We start from the raw sequence: 17,450 nt of genomic DNA, 5'->3' as shown, positions 1-17,450 counted from the left end.
CAGCAAACACGCTCACGACGATGAAAAGGCGTTAGTCTCTAGCACCAATCCTCATTCAGAAGAGCCGCCTCTTTGTGCTCTGATTGGTGAACTTGAGCCCGAGCAGTAAAAAGCTCTCTACCTATTGGCCGATGTGTTTTCCGATGCTAGACACAGGGATGCAGAGAGGAAGGGGTTGAGGAGCTGGAGATGGCAAGTGGTGATGGAGCAAGATGCGCCGACCGGGAGATCGAGGGTGAATAGCAGTGAGGACGACCGAGGATTAGGTAAAAACAGCTTGGGGAAAAGAATTGAGGAGAATGAGTGTTGAAGGAGTGGGTTTGTGACTAGGAAACTGAGACTGTGTGACCCTGGGCAAGTCACTTAACTTCTCTGGGCCTCATTTTCCTCAACTGCAAAATTAGGGGGTTGGATTCGAAGACTTCCAAGAGCTCTGTTTATTTAAATTTTTTGCATTAGCATTAAGGAAATAAAATACAAAGATCATACACTAGGACAAGGCTGGATTTATACCAGGAATGCAGGGATGGTTCGATATTAGGAAAACTATGAGCATAATTGACCATATTAAAAATAAAATCAGTGAAAAACATATGATTAGTTTGATAGATACACGAAAAAGCTTTTGACGAAATACAACACTCACTCCTATTAAAAACAGTAGTAAACATAGGAATAAATGGAGCTTTTCTTAAAATGACAAGTAATATACCTAAAACCAAGAGCAAGCATGTCCAGTAAGGTCAGATGTGAAGCAAGAATGTCCATTATTACAATTTTATACAATATTGTACTAGAAATGAAAGGTATAGCATTATGACAAAAAGAAGTTGTGAATACATATAGGCAACAAAGAAAATTATCGTTTTTGCAGATATGATAGTTAGAAAACCCTAGAGAGTAAAAAGCTAACAAAAACAATTAACTTCAGCAAAGTTGCAGGATACAAAATTAACCCACATCAATCATCATCATTTCTATATATTACCAACAGAATCCAGAAAGAAGAGTTGGAGAAATTCCATTTAAAATAACAGCAGATAGTATAAAATACTCAGAAGTCTACTTGCCAAGACACACACAAGAAGTTTATGAACACAGCAAAACACTCTCTATACAAATAAATACAGATCTAAGTAACTAGAGAAATGTTCATTGTTCATGAATAGGCCAAGCCAATAAAATAAAAATTACAATACTACCAGAATTAATTTATGTATTCAGTGTCATACCAATCAACACACAAAGAATTACTTTGTAGAGCTAGGAAAAAAAACAAAATTAATCTGGAGGAATTAAAGATCAAGAATATCAAGGGAATTAGGGGGGAGAGTGGGGAGGGTACAATGGGTGTGCCTAGGAGTACCAGATCTCAAGCTATACTACAAAGCTGTAATCACTGAAACAATTTGGTAAGAAATAGAGGGGCTGATCAGTGAAATGAATTAGGTACATAACATACAGAAGCAAATAAGCACAGTGACCTGGTATTTGATAAATCCAAAGATCCCAGCTATTAGGGCAAGAACTCATTATTTGACAAAAACTGCTGGGAAAACTGGGAAGTAGTCTGACAGAAACTGGGCATAGACTAGTGTCTCACACTGCATACCAAGATAAACTCAAAATGTGTGAATGATTTAGACATAAAAGGTGACATTATAAGCAAATTAGGATTAGGGAACAAATTACCTGTCAGATCTATGGATGGGGGAAAGTTCATTACCAAATAAGAGAAAAAGAGGTTCATAAGAGGTAAAATGGATAATTTTGATTATATGAAATTAAAAAGGTTCTGCTTAAGCAAAGCCAATGTAACTAAAATTAAAAGAAAAGTAAGGAACTGAGGGAAATCTTTGCAGCAAATTTCTGTGATAAATGTTTTATTTCTGAGTCAAATTTACAAGAGAGTCTTTCTTCTTTTGATAAAAAATCAAAAGATTAATAGTCAGTTTTCAAAGAACTCAAGTTATTAAAAGCCGCATGAAAACAGTGCTCTAAATCATTAAGAGAAGTGCAAATTAGAACATCTCTGAGGTACCACATCATACACATTAAATTGAGTATGACAGGAAAAAAAAAAACAGGAAAATGACTTGCTGGAGAGGATGTGAGAAAATAGGTACACTAATGTGCTGTGTGGGTGGAGCCATGAACTAGGCCAACCATTCTAGAAAGCATCTTGGAACTATGCCCAAAAAACTATTAGACTGTGCATGTACCCTTTGATCCAGCAATATTGCTACTAAGTCTACAACCTAAAGAGAGCGGAGAAAGAGGAAAAGACTCACATGTACAAAAATATTTGTAGCAGCTCTTTTGTGGTGGCAAAGAATTGGAAACTGAGGGGATGCCCATCAACTGAAGAATGGCTAAAGAAATTATGGTATATGAATATGATAGAATACTATTGTGCTATAAGAAATTATAAAGGCGATGGTTTTAGAAAAACCTGGGAATTCTCTTGTGAACTGATACAAAATGAAGTGAGCAGAACCAGAATAATTTATACCATAATAATATTGTAAAGATAATAAACTTTGAAAGACATAATAACTCTGATCAATATACTGACCAAACAATTCCAAAGTACTCATAATGAAGCATACTATCCACCTCCAGATAGAGAGCTGATGAACTCAAAGAAGAAATTGAAATATATTTACTTTTTCTTCCTTTCTTTTTTTGGACATGCCTAATGCAGGAATTTGTTTTGTATACATGTTTGTAATGAGTTATGTTTTTCTTGCCTTCTCAATGGGTAAAGGAGAGCAAATTTGCAGTTTAAAAGTGAATTTAAAAAGAAAAAGATCAACCAAAGGAAGCTCAAAAGGAGCAGTCAGGGATGTAGGAAAAGGAACAAGACAGAGCAGTTACAAAATCTCAGAGATGATAGTAAATTCAGAGGAACCGGGGACCAACATTATGAACTTCTAGACGGGGCTAAAAAAAAAAGATAACGATTGAGAAAAGACCATTAGATTGGGCAATTAAGAAGTCATTGGTAGCTTCCAGGAACAATAAATAAGGTATTTTTGCTGGAACATCGGTAGTATATGGAAACTAAAGTAAAATGGGAGTCTGGAAAGGTAGGTTAGAGTCAGACTATGAAGAGTTTTAAATACCAAACTGAGACATTCAAGGCAGTGGAGTACTATAGTGGAAGAAGTGTTGGACTTAAAAGTCAGAAAAAACTGGGTTTAGATCTTGGCTTTGACACTTGATAATTATATAAACATGAATAGATAATTTAACTTTTCTAAGCTTCAGTTTCCTCATCTATAATATAAGAATAATTATACCTGTAGTATTTACCTCACCGGGAAATGAGGATCAAATGGATATATATGTTGCGGTTTCATGATGTTTTGTGGCAGAACCATTTCAAAGAATTCAGTCAGACCACCTGTAATCCATGTATAGGCATTTATTGAGATTGATGCCTGTCATGAAGTGTGCTAAGTTCCAAGAGGAATCAGCAACTTTGGTGAAAGCAAGACAGATTTGGGAATTTAAAGATTTTTTTATTTCATAAGTTCACCTAAAGGACAGCTTTTGCTATTACCATGCAGGTACCTACATAGGGAAAGTCCCTTCTATTGTTTTGGGGTCCACATCCTGTTTGGGCTTCCTGGTGGTGCTGCTTTCTGATTGGGCATTAAAAGCAATGGAAGGGATTGAGAGGAATGGTGGGTGGAAAGTTGAAAGGGATGGAGGAATGAAGGTTTGGAGGAGTATGGGGAGGCTGAAAAGAATTAGGGAACAGAGGAGTTAAAGTAGTTGAATGGAATGGGAGAGAAACAACATGAAAGCTGAAACATGGGGTTGCGGAGCGTGAAGGACTAAGAATTTTGAAGGAAACTGGGAAAAGGGTGTTTGATGAGGATAGAAAAGTGAAGAGCATAAGTAGGATAACAGTATGTGAGCATTAATCAAGTAAATCAATAAAGTCACACTACCTCATTTAGAGCATCAAGATGCTAGGCCCTGATACCTGATCAGGCAAGGTGAACATTTTTCTATTCAATCAGTCATTCAATCAATCATCCTCTTTAAATCAAATGTGAAAAAAATCTTGATCAACTAAATGTCTATTCAAATTGACCAAAGAACTTGGTAAATACCCTGTGAGGCCTGTACAAAGCCAGGAATTCAAATTGGCGTTCAAGAGTTTGCCAGCATAAAGAATAGCCATTCCAGTGAAGCCCCTGAAAATCAATTAATTTTTAATTAATCACTCAGCCTCCTACTCCCCTCCTCTTGACTGGAAGAGTACCTTGTTAACTTTGGAAGGTTGGAGGACTTGAACTTTTTCATTGCCATCCTAGCAGTGTCCTTCCACTGGCCCCAGTGACTGCATCAGGAGCCAAAGACAGACTGAATAACATGATGAAAGTAGATTCGCGGCTCTACAAAGACTCCAATCAAAAGTTCTACCATACCTATGAGGAACATCTTGAGAACTCTAGCAAAAGGACTTACAGGATCTGTTACCTCTTTACCATCCCTCTGTAAGCTTGAGCCCAGTTTCCCTTGGGCTTTATATATACTGGTAAGAGAGAGTGTCATATATCTGAGGTGGGGGGACTTTTGTCTTGTACCAACTGTCCATACTGTACCACCTTAGTAAAATACCTCCTTCTAAAAGCTAAATAACTCTGCCTGACTAATTGATATCAAATAACTACATATCAAAAAAAGATACATAAATATATAGTATATATAATATATGCTACACATATGCTGTTATATATAGTACATCATATAACATACTATATGAAATATACTATATATGTAATATATAAAAATATGATAAATAATCATAGGGAGAAACATATAGGGGTGGGGAATGGGGGGAGTGGTAAATGATATAGCACTAGAAAAGATACCACACAACTCCCCAGGGCTAACCCTAGACCACTAAGAGGATGTAATAGCCACATTCTGGGAACCCAACTTGTCAGTGAAGGTACAAATTTGTATAGTTGCCACAGAGCATGTGCTACAGTAGTCAAGGATATATTATCATACAGTGTTGGCGATCTATGCTCAGGGTTGTAGAAAATTATTTGTAAAGAAAGAAAGACAGAAAGAAGAGAGAAAGGGAGGGAGAGAAGAGGGAGAGAGAGAGAGAAAAGAAAGAAAGAGAGAGAGAGAGAGAGATGAGAGAGAGAGAGAGAAGAAGAAGAAGAAAGAAAGAAAGATAAAGAGAGAGAGAGGAAGAAGGAGGGAAGGGAAAAGAAGGAAAGAAGAGGGAGGAAAGAAAAGAAGAGAAAAGAAAAGAAAAGAAAGAAAGAAAGAGAAGAGAAAAGAGAGAAAGAAGAAGAAAAGAGAAGAGAAAGAAGAAAGAAAGAAGAAAGAAAGAAAGAAAGAAGAAAGAAAGAAAGAAAGAAAGAAAGAAAGAAAGAAAAAAAAAGAAAGAAAGAAAGAAAAAGAGAGAAAGAAAGAAAGAAAGAAAAGAAAGAAAGAAAGAAAGAAAGAAAGAAAGAAAGAAAGAAAGAAAGAAAGAAAGAAAGAAAGAAAGAAAGAAAGAAAGAAAGAGAAAGAAAGAAAAATTTATTGCAAGGATACACAGGAAGTAGTTGAAATCATCTGTCCCTTATCTATTGAATAAAATCAAAGCAGACTCTGGGCCATTCACTGTGCTAAGTGCTGAGAACACAAAGAAAGGCAAAATATAGTTCCTACTCTCAAGGAACTAGTAGGCTAACAGGGAAGACAACATGCAAGTGACTATATACAAACAAGATATATAAAGGATAAATTAGAGAAAATCAATAGAGGGAAGGCACTGGCATTAAGGGGGACTGGGAAAGCCTTCTTGCAGATATGTTCATTTATATACAATATTAGTCTTTTCTATTTAAACTTAATTAACAATAATTTTGTTATATGACAAGCAGTATTCAGTTATACTAATCAGGCTTTTTTCATTAGTAAAGACCATGAATTTAGTTTATCTGGAAAAAGCGTGTAGTCAGAAATCAATAAATGATCAATGAAAGTGATCAGCAGGAAAACAGAAACCATCATTTATTTCATTCAGGTCAATAAAGAAAGAAAAAAAAGATTGATGTCTTACTATAAAAATCTAAACTATATGAAAAATTATCTAAGAACTGTCTTTTTTTCTTATTCTACATTATTGTTCTAGCAATTTTTCCTCAAAGTTCAAGTGAATCAATGAGCAACAACCCTAATCTAACTATAGGCTCCCCCAGCTAGGTGGCACAATGGGTAGAGTGCCAGGCCTGGAATCAGGAAGACTCATCTTCCTGAGTTCAAATCTGGCCTCAGACACTTACTAGCTGTATGACCTTGGGCAAGTCACTTAACCTGTTTGCCTCAGTTTCCTTCTCTGTAAAATGAGATTGAGCAGGAAATGGCAAACCACTCCAATATCTTTGCCAAGAAAATCCCAAATGGGGTCATGAAGAGTCAGACACAACCAAAATGACTAAACAACAAATAGAGTATGCCCTCCTAAAATAAGATCCTTTTAACTCCAATGCTGAGCTACCTGCTCATTTGAGGGCAGCAGCATCCTGTTTTCTCCTTCACTTTACACATGAGGGAATTGAAACTCAGAGAGGTAAAAGGACTGTCTGGAGAGCAGTTAAGTTCACAGGTTCATAGATTTAGAGATGGAAGGAGACTTAAAGATTGTTAAGTCCAGCCCTTTGAGAAAGTTGATTCACTGAGGACCCCTACTTTATTCCAATCAGTATTAGTTCATTATCATTCCATAGCGGTAATGATGATATGTTCTGAATATTTGGCCCCAGAGCTGTGAGCTGCAGATGATCACTTGCATAATCATAGGAAGAGCCCTCCACCGTTGTTCTTCCTTGTCATGGTGACCAAGCCCAGTGTGGTGGAGGAGACTCAACTACATGGAGAGTCCCCAAAAATCATTTTTGTACCTCCAGGTGATTCTCTCTTGCCCATCATGAGAAGATGTCCCTCTTATGACCACCTTCTAACCACCTAGTCAGTGGAGATATTCTTTGCTTCATCCAACTCGTGACTCTACTGACAGATCATTTTTAGTCTATGCATCATGTCAACCAGTGGAATTATTCTGTATTTGGTACAGCTGCTCTTGAATGTTTAGATAGCTAGCCCTATAAAAACAGGGTCCTGGAAGGAGGGGGCATCTCAGATTGTGAGGAAAATCTGAGGTCCATTTTATTAGAGGAGACAATGGACCTTCAGTGTCTCGTATTGTAGGTTGAATAATTTTTATTGCCATGCCTTTCATTCTATAGAAAAGGAAACTGAGACCCAGAAAAGTAAAGAACCTTGCCCCAGATCTTATAGGTAATTAACATTAGAGCCAAAATTCATACCTAAGTTCCATGACTCTAGATCCATATTTTTTCCCCACTTTACCACTAAATCATCCTACTTGACAGGCTTTGATGATGGGAACTTATGATCTCAGGAAAGGGATAGGGTAATTGGACCAAATAACTTCTATGTCATTCTATAATCCTTTTCTTTTTTCTTTTTTCAGGCAATTGGGGTTAAATGACTTGCCCAAAGTCACACATCTAGTAAATATCAAGATTTTTGCCTGAGGCCAGATTTGAACTCAGGGCCTCCTTACTTCAAGGCCGGTGCTCTATCTGCTATACCACCTAGCTGCCCCTATAATCCTTTTCTTTAAAGGAGTTTGCATGTAAGTCAGAGTATGACTGTGGAAGAAAGCTATGTCAGGGAATATCTTTTGGGATATAGGAAGACATTGAGAGACAAAGGACAAAGATCTCTACCCTGCTCCTTTTCCTCCCCTTCCTCCTCCCTGCCCCCAACCTTACCCATAGAAGGGCTTTATGACAATCCATAAGGACGTCAGATGGTCAGGCTACTCTCTTTCCCAACTTTACACGCAATTCCTCATCCCTTCCCAACATCCCCACAGCTATTCAAGAATGCCCAGGAATCCCATTCTACTCAGAACATAAAGTCTATCCCTGCCCCCTTCCCAGTGGTGCTTGGTGAGGCCCTTCCAAACCTCCAGCTTTTTGAAGCGGACCTACTACCTAGGTGAGCAGGGAATCACCAAACTCATTTCTTCCAGTAAGATGAAGAACTTCTGGGCCTTACTATTTGCCCTGTTTCTGTGCCCTCTGAACACTGCTATCTAACCGTAAGAACCCTGGGCCTTGAGATCCATGCTAGCTGCAACTTAAGGACTTCTGGGCCTTTCTATTCACCCTGTAAGTTTCTTGGTCTTATTTTTCTACTTGTTTCCTCAGTATTTAGTAGAGTGCTTGTCACATACTGCTTAATATCAACCCTATCTAAATGACCAAAGAGTCACAGAGGTCACACAACCACCTGTGAACTCTAAACAACAAAAAAACAAAACTCCAGAGAGCTCACAGAAGTAGTGCTCCAACTGCTAGCTCTGAAAAACAAAATAAATCACCAGATGGCCACAGCAGCTGTGGCACTGCAGTTAACTCAAGAACAAAACAAAACAAAAAACAAAACAAAACAAAAAATTGGAGAGCTCATACAGGTTATTAAAACCACAGTTAACTCTAAAAATAAAATAAAACAAAATAAAACCAAAGAGCCAACAGTGGTTATAAGCAAAAAGCTTTTTTCATTCCATTGGAGAAGAGAAACTAAACACATATGTGCCAGGGCCCCTGTGATAAGAGACCCGCTTTACTGTGGACAAGTCTCACTACTTATACCTATGGCTAGGCAGTAAGCCCGACCATGGAGGGATAACAGCAGCAATGAGACGCATTTGATTCATATCAGGACTCCATGACCAGAACACGGGTACTACAGGTGCTTGTCCACGCTCAGAGGCCACCTGTTGCTGGTCTGAAACAATTCTGGGATTTTGCTGTGGCTAATATCATCCAGAGGGTGAGTGCAAAGGATTGTTGTTATGTCAAGCTCAGGGCACAGTTTGCTTCCTAGGCCTTAGCTTTGGAAAACAGGCTGTCTCCTAATAGTAAAAAGAGAGGGGTGGTCTTGGCACAGGGATCCTGACATTAATAAATACTTTTTTATTTATTCATTTGTTAAATCCCATTCCCAGCCCCCCAAAATCTCACCACAAAGCTGCTTCCTAAAGACAGTAGAAACTGGCAACTGATTAACTGTCGTTGATGCACTTTTAAGTAGAATACATAAGCCATTTACCTTTTTTGAATGAACGTTTACCGCAAGTGAGAATTTACACTCTAGTCCAGAAACTGGATTAATTTGTCTCTGTAATTTGATAGTACCATAATCTTTATCTTATAATTGAATATATCTTTAAGTATTTTGAATACACTAATGTTAAGGGCTTTAGAAACAAGCATAGGCACTTCTTTATCTCACCAGACCCCTCCATAGGCTAAAACATTAATCCTGCATTGAATCAAGTAACCTAGAAGACTAGCCCTTCGAGACACACCTCTACAACCAAGCACGCCCCCCACCCCCGATGGATTCCTACTTTCTTGGGGATTTACCCTACCAAAATCAGCTCCCAAGCTCTCCCCTCTGGCCAATCCCACTCTTTCCCAATCCCACCCTGAACTTGCTATATTTCACAGAGCCCTAGTCATATGACTTTCACATCATGGAGTCACCTCTCCTTAGGAATGACTGTGCTGAGATACTGTACACAGCATTTTATGCTTGGCACAGAATAAATAAAAGCAATAAACAATACATAATAAAGCATCTGCCCTTCATCTGCACCCTGTAGGCAGTGTCCAGACAGGACACAGTCTGCTCTGGACTTGAGAGTTTGAGGGAAATCACAGTTCAGTTTGCTTAGCCCCTACAGTCCCTGCTCCAAAGAATGATAAACAGTATAACTTGGTATATTCACACATCCAGAAGGACCAGTCTTTAGTTAAACCTTGGAAACCTGAGACCTGGGCCCTCCTAGAATGGGGCATTGATTCTTCAGGATCAAGGACTTTCAATATTTTTGTCTTTGCTGTACTACTGCTGGCCTTAGACTTCTCACTTCAGCTACCTTACAGTTTAGGGAGCAGGTCACAGCCAAAAGTTCACCACTACCATGTCACCTTGATGTCTCTTCCTGATCTTGACTATATTATCCCAGTCCAATTTCAGTGACCTAGACTGACAGATAGTAGCTAAGTTACTGGACTTGGAGTCAGAAGGCCTGGGTTCATATCCTACCTTAGACACGTGCTAGCTGTGTAACCCAGGGCAAATCATTTAACATTTCTGAGCCTCAGTCTGTAAAGTGTCTGTGGCCTCTAAGGTTCTTTCCAGTTATGATCCTATGATCTCACCTGGTGGCACTTTTCCTCTGTGTTGTAAGCTGTCATTTCCTTTGAAAACTTCCTCTCTCACTCCATACCCATAGGATGAAGCCTTTCTGCTCCATCATTGCAGTAGGGAGGATCCAAGTTCCCCAACAATTTGAGTTATCCCAAAGTGGGATAATAATATAAGGATTTTCTTGAGACACAGTGGGTTCTCCCTTACCTAAGGTCTCTAAGCAGAGGCCTGAAATGTTTTAGAGGGGATTCTTAGTCAAGGATGGGTTGAACCGAATTGTTTCTGAGGGCCCTTTGAACTTGGAACCTATGACTTTGTTACTTGCCCAAAGTTACACAGCTAGTGAGCATCACAACCAAGGTTCAAATCCAAGTAGACCCAAAATTCTTTCTATTACATCACAGTTATTTTTTTAATATCAGTGTCTAGGCTCTAAAGCAATCAGTTAACAAGCATTTATTAAGGTTGAATTGAGAAACAAGGACAGAAAAGACTCAGTTATAATGCTAGCTGTACACCATTTAATATTAAAGCCTTTAGACTGTTGTATTTAAAGCGTGTAAGGGGTATGGTATATAGCATGTTGCCTATATAAATTATAAGTGTCCTCGTGTCTGATTTAGATATGGCTCACAAGTGGTCAACAGTGTCAATGCTACGAATAGTTCAAGAAGAATGAAAAGTGAGAATAGAAAAATCCAACAGATTTGGCTATTAATATATCATTGGTAAATTCGAAGAGAGAGGTTTGACTGAGTGAGGAATCAAGGATAAGGATGTCAAAAAGCTGGGACAGTGGAGGGATGGCTGTGCCCTCCACAGAAATAAGGAAGTTCAGAAGAGGAGGTGGAGGAAAAGATTGTGTTATTTAAATTCATTCAACTGTAAGAGGTATGAGACATAGCAACTCTTTCTCAATGGCTATGTCCACAGAGCACAGCACCCTCCTATGTTGATGGGAAATAGGATGTAAGGACAATGGAGTAGAAGGGGGTGTGTGAAAATTGGCCTTCTCATTGCTGTGTGTATCTGGGTCTGGCACCTGCTTGAGGGACCAAGTTTTGTGACTCACTGGAAGATTGGCTGGGGGTGGTTATGGGAGGGAAAAGTGGGAATGAAACTTATCCTACTATCTTCTGATTGGTTTATCACCCCATGGATTGTCATCAAACCATAACCCCAGTGTGGTCATTTCATAACTTTCTGTGGGGCCTGGCCCCCACATTGGAGATACCTGACTAAATCTAATTCTCTCCACAAAGCAGATATTCAGTAGTTACCTGTTGAATGAATGAATGGTCACTATTCTTTCCCCTACAAAATAATATTCTTTACTGAAGTGGCATATTTCATTCTCTTCCAGTAAATATTCAGGTGATCTGAAAGACAAAGCTGTTGTTGTTTGTCCTTCATTCTCGAAGAGAATGGAAGACAGAGCAGCAATGTGAAGACATGGAACTCAGGAGAAAGAAGAGAACTGGATATGTAAATCTGGGAGTTGTCTGTGTAGAAATTATATTTAAATGCATGGGAGCTAATGAATTTGGTTACCAAGAGACATATCATATAGACAAGTTAATAGTAGGGCCAAGGTTATAGCCTTAGGTAACAATCACAGTGAGGGAGTAGGACATGGGTGATTATATAGCAAAGGAGATTCAAAAATAACAATGACATAGAATAGAAGCAGAAGAATCAAGAGAGAACAGAATTTCAGAAGCTAAAGGAGGAAAGAGCATCCAGAAGAAAGGTACAGTCAGCAGTATCAAACACTGCACCGATGTCAAGTAGAATTAGGACTAAGATAAATGGACTTAACAGTTAAAAGAACCTTGGTAACCTTAGAGAGTCGGTTTTAGTTGAGTGATGGGTTTGGAAACCAGAGTCTTAGTGATTACAAAAGTATTTCAAGTGGAATAGGAAGTGAGGAAATGGAGGCATTGGTAACACTGCCTTGGCCATACCTAATCCAACCATCCCCAGGATCAAAAGGCTAGAGATGGTTTTAGGTGGAGGTCTCCCACAGTTCCCCTCCTCAGTCTCTTGGGGAGATTTTCCCCAGAAATTGGGACTGGGAGAGAGCCTGATTTAGATTGACAAGATAGCCCCTCACATTCTAAAGAACTGTGGGGAAGAGGAGAAGCCACATGAAACCTGGAGAAGGGAGTCATGTGTTCAGTTCTAAGGACCTCATTTTAGGAAGGAACTGATGAACAGTACTGCAACCAGAAAAGGGAAAACGGGATGGTGAACAGACTGGAGACCCTCCCATAAAAAAATCTACAGAACAAAGTTGGGATTTTTAGCTTGGAGAAGAGAAAACTTACAGGGGACATTATAGCTGTCTTTAAGAGTTTGAAGGGCAGAGAAAGGATCAGACTTGTTCTTTTCTATCCCAGAGGATAAAACCAGGAGCAATAGGTAGAAATTGCAAAGAGGTAAATTTAGACTTGATGCCAAGAAAAACTTCCTCACAATGAGTTGTCCTAGAATAGAAAGGACTCCCTTAAGAAGTGCTGGGCTCCCCCCTCCTCGGAGGTCTTCACATCGAAGCTGAATGACTGCTTGTTGGGTGTATCATAGTGGAGATGTCTTTCATCTGTGAGTTGCACTAGATGGTTACTGAGGTCCCTTCCGACTTTCAAATTCTTTAATGCTGTTGTGTGCGTTAACTCTCCTCTTCACACTGAAGGGAGGACTCAAACTACACTGCCTAGAACTGGCTGGGGACAAAGGGAGACTTCCCAGGTTTAGGAGAGTGATGAGCTCTCAGCTGCTTGGTAGATATATATTTATTATTATATGTTGTGTTATCTGGCTATTCAGTACTACTTACTTACGTATTGAGTCTTTATTAAGAGCAAAACTGTTATGTTAAAAATGTATCTTTGTTCTGGTCTTCTTGACCAACCCTCCCCACCCCCCCACCCCATCTCTCCACACCCTCACCCAGAATCCAATCAGCAGGTTTATAAGTAGCCAGTATAAAATATATATAAATTATATTATAAAATAAGATTGCCAAGGGGAACCTGGAAGTCATGTATAAATCATCCCAAAGATCAAAGGAGGATTATTTACAAATTGTATCATATATTAACTAATATTCACATCCTGGTAATATGTGATCAATCAGGAAGAGCCATCTAGGTGCTGCTTGTCAAGGTTTCTGGTCCTATGATATGTAAATTCCAGACAAATTCCAGACCTCCACAGCTCTAGACTAGTACAACATCAAAAAGTACTGATACCTTTGCAGTTTTACCCATAACTTTGAGATGATTTGAATACGTTGATAAACTAACTCCTGTATGGCACAGATAGAAGTTGCTCTGTTTCCCAAAAAAAAACCCTATAAAAATGAGACCTCAAAGTCCTACACTGTAAGTAAAGTGAATTTTAGTGTGTACAAAGTGGATTTTTTGTTACTCTTTCTTAGAGTTTTCTTCCCAGGATCTATAGCCATAACAATCTCTACTTCCCAGGTGTTAGATATGAGTTCTCACGATCATGGTTCAAGACACTTTCTACTGTACAACCACACAGTAAATATGGGGATGAAGTGGTGTAAAATTGTGAGGCTATTGCTGGCAGTATGCCTTCTTTGTCTGTTGCCCTATAAAGCAAGTGGGTACTGGTCAGTGACTAGGGACCCCCGTAGGGGTGAATGTGCAGGCTGAATGCTGTGCCTACCCCCATCAAGGCCTGGCTGGGGTGGGGTGGGGGGCGCCACTGAGGCTTGAGGGGATTCAGGGGGAGTACACAAGTTGTGCTGGTCTCAGTTGGCCCCATTGAAATGAGGCATACTTGCCCCACTTCACACCAGCCCCTGAAAGAGGGGTCATTAGGGAATACTGTAGGAGTTGGTGCTCCCATTATCAGCAAACTCCCTTTGAGAGGACTAGACTTGAATAAAGTAAGCTTATTTAACCCCTTATTATGACTCCATTCCTGTCTTCCTGTCTGACCAGATCAAAAGAGAACCTGCTAGTAAGAAAGGTGCTAGAAGCCCTCCTGTGTCTCCTTCCTAAGAAATGGCTTAGTAGGTGTATTTATTTGTCCAACATACACTCAAACCCCCGTGCTCTTCCATCAGGTCCATGCTACCTAGTGCTCCCAACTCCAGTCCATGCTTACATGACTGATATTCTTTGCCTTTCCTCCTCCCCATCTTCTTTTCCAGGCTACCTACCTTTACCATCCCATCCCTTGTTTCCATACCGCTGTCTGCCTCTGTATCCCTCCCCACTTTTTGACACTTGTCTCTGGCTTTATGGGCTTTTTACCCCCATATCCTCTGTCTTTAAAGTGTGAATGCTGCCATTTTCCACAGCCAATTGTGGTCCCAATAAGTACCCAAAGAACTGGGTTGTACCTGCCCCCATTTCATAATTTTATAAATTCATAATCAATTCAAATAGGATGTATAGCATTCTAACATGTGATAGGATATATGGTAGAAACTAGCTCCATTATGCTATAGTCACTGACTAGGGATCACTGAAATCGGAATGCCCAAAAAGAGGCAGGGGCTGTGAGTTAAGTTCTAATGGATAGATTTCACATGTGAACCACCACCTGGAGTGAGAGTCGAAGATAAAGGATAAGAAGCCTCAGACTTTCTGATCACCATACAGCATAGCACTTATTAAACATGAACACTTCCACTCAGCAGGAAATATACAAACTTCCAGGGTGAGTAAGGAAGTCAACAGTATCTATCAGTGCTGTCTGGTGGTTAAATTTAAAACACGAATAATATTTGCAGGGTGGCTGTCATAAAAGCCTTTTGTAAAGTGTGATGTAAAAGTCAGCCATTACAATTATTAAATCACTTCTTCAAAAGCAATTTGGAATTTTTTTTAAATCTGCACTTTTCTTCCAGTGTTTGGATAGTGACTAAACTTTAATTTTTTTTTTAATAAGCAATGAAACACAAAGAAGCCCCAGAATATGGGTAGTTTTATTTTATAAGTTAAGAATTAATGAAATGCTATTAGGGAAATATTAGGAAAGCTATTCAAGCTCTAAGTGAAATTATGCTATTTTAGGTAAAAATTCCTGGGACTGTAAATTTACTGTTGTTTTGAGTTTTGATTCCTGGGATAGTTATCTGAACAGTCATAAAGCCAATAGCAGAAAGTGACATGTGTGGCAGTCTGAGAACTGCTTAAAGGTAGATGTTTGTGCCTGGGAAAGGTTGTGAGGATAACCTAGGACACAGCCTGCATAGGATCCTCCTGACTCTATTTCCCCATTGTGCTATTTCCTTGCTGAAAAGAAAAATTCCCCATCTGGTTAATCCCAAGCCTTGCCTTTGACACTCTCTGGCTACATTATTGGCTGTTAGATATGACTCATGCCTGTAATCAAATAAAGCTAAGAGAATTTTTCCCCAACAGAACTAAGGGAGTTTTTCCCTCTGTTACAATATAATTATATCCCTCTTTTTGCTTTTGTAGCAAATTTCTATAATCAAGAAGTTTTATAAATAACCACACTAAGTTTATTAAATAATAGATTGATACTGGAACATCTGTGAGTTATTATAATAGGATTCAAGTATGAACATCTTACAGTTTTAACCTATATTTATGGTCAATTTATAAGGACGATATCCTTTAAAAGGGGGAAATTATTAGACAAGGTGATAAGACAAAGATGTTAATGTTTAAGTTTTCTTGGTTACCTTGATGACATGTAAATCTCACTTCTCAGAACTAGTCCATTGTGAGCCCTCCAATAATTTGATCTGTACCTGACTTAATGTAATTATGCAATTATGGTAATTGTGAGAAAAACTTTATTGCATTGTTTAATCCTACATCTTCTGAAGCAAGCCCCTGCTCCTGGACGAAGAAGCAGCCCACATCCAGATGAGACAGCTGTCCCAAGTTTCCAAAGGAAGACCGAGTCTACTCTCTTAGCTTTTTTTTCTCTCTCTCTCCCCCTTTTGTTATGCAGCCAAGCACCAAAGTCGCATTCAAGCCTGTGTTGGCATTTTCTCACTGTGACATTGTTGGGCCCCATCCCCCTTTCAAACAATGGTTAGCAATGACACCTGGGATATACTTCCCTGACAGGTCCCCTTAAGGAACTAACCCCTTGGACAATATCCCATGGCACCTTGGTTTATAACTGCCTCTCCTTTATTGGCCATAAAGGGTAGGGGGTTTTTCAGACACCCCCCCCCCCTTTGGCCAAAAAAGGGGAAATGTCAAAATATTTTGGAGATACTCTGTTTCCCAGAGCTAAGGCCCAGCAAGCGGGCTGTATCCTGAGCTTGACATAACAATAATCCTTTGTGCTCAGGATGATATCACCCTCTGGCAAAGTATTTTACTTGGACCAGCAGCAGGTATTAACTGAGGGATTAAGCTCCCCTTATTTCCCAGGGCCATTCATCACATATTCACAATACCTGTTTCTTGTCACTGCCAGGTACTACACTCCTGTTCCTGTGACAGAACTCTGGTTCTGTGCCCCACAAGGTAGGCAAGACCCCCAAGACGTGAGACAATACTGTTTCCCCAAGGCCCATGGGAACAGTAACTCAGGACCTAAAAATGATTATATCATGGTCCAGTCAAGGATCTATATAAGACTTGCTTTTAGTCTAGCTGGAGGTGGGGAGGAGGGGGGCCTTCTCTATGTATATGACATTTTCCTCAATCTGAAATTAATTAAACTTCTGTTTTGTGTCCTGACTCTACTGTATCTAGTCTGCTTTGTTTCTTTGGCTCCACTGACCTACAGGTTAGAGGCCAGTTTGCATCCAGTTGAAAAAAATCAATGGGATGCCCATCAACTGTAGAATGGCTGAACAAGTTATGGTATATGATTGTGATGGAATACTATTGTGCTATAAGAAATGACAAGCAGGACAGTTTCAGAAGAATCTGAGAAGACTTATATAAACTTAAAGTGAAGTGAGCAGAACTAGAACACTATACACAGTAACATCAATATTGTAAGGATGATCAATTGTGAAAGACTTAGCTGCTCTAAACAATATAGTGATCCAAGACATTCCAAAGGACCAGTGATGAAATGGTACAGTTAGGTGGCACAGTGGATAGAATGCCCGACTCAGCTTCCTGAGTTCAAATACAGCTTCAGATACTTTTTAGCTGTGTGACCCTGGGCAAATTATTTAATCCTTTTTGCCTCAGTTT

At 39.4% G+C, this 17,450-nt stretch overlaps 1 long non-coding RNA gene across 3 annotated transcripts; it reads left to right on the top strand.

The window, feature by feature from the left end:
- Positions 1–12: 12 nt before the first annotated feature.
- On the top strand, positions 13–16,976 carry LOC110219080 (uncharacterized). Of its 3 annotated transcripts, none has more exons than XR_002327510.2 (3): positions 13–266; positions 4,329–4,552; positions 11,639–16,976. It is a non-coding gene; the product is annotated as an uncharacterized LOC110219080 (long non-coding RNA). The 3 variants fall into 3 exon arrangements; XR_002327509.2 differs by lacking the exon at positions 11,639–16,976 and adding an exon at positions 7,517–8,581; XR_013485891.1 differs by lacking the exon at positions 11,639–16,976 and having other exon boundaries at positions 4,329–4,656.
- The last annotated feature ends 474 nt before the right edge of the window (positions 16,977–17,450 follow it).

The sequence above is a fragment of the Phascolarctos cinereus genome, unplaced genomic scaffold (assembly GCF_003287225.1).
Source record: "Phascolarctos cinereus isolate Bilbo 61053 unplaced genomic scaffold, phaCin_HiC Scaffold_4;HRSCAF=312, whole genome shotgun sequence".
Classification (NCBI taxonomy): Eukaryota; Metazoa; Chordata; class Mammalia; order Diprotodontia; family Phascolarctidae; genus Phascolarctos; species Phascolarctos cinereus.
The sequence above is the reverse complement of the archived record's forward strand: the minus strand, read 5'-3'. Positions and strand labels throughout refer to the sequence as shown.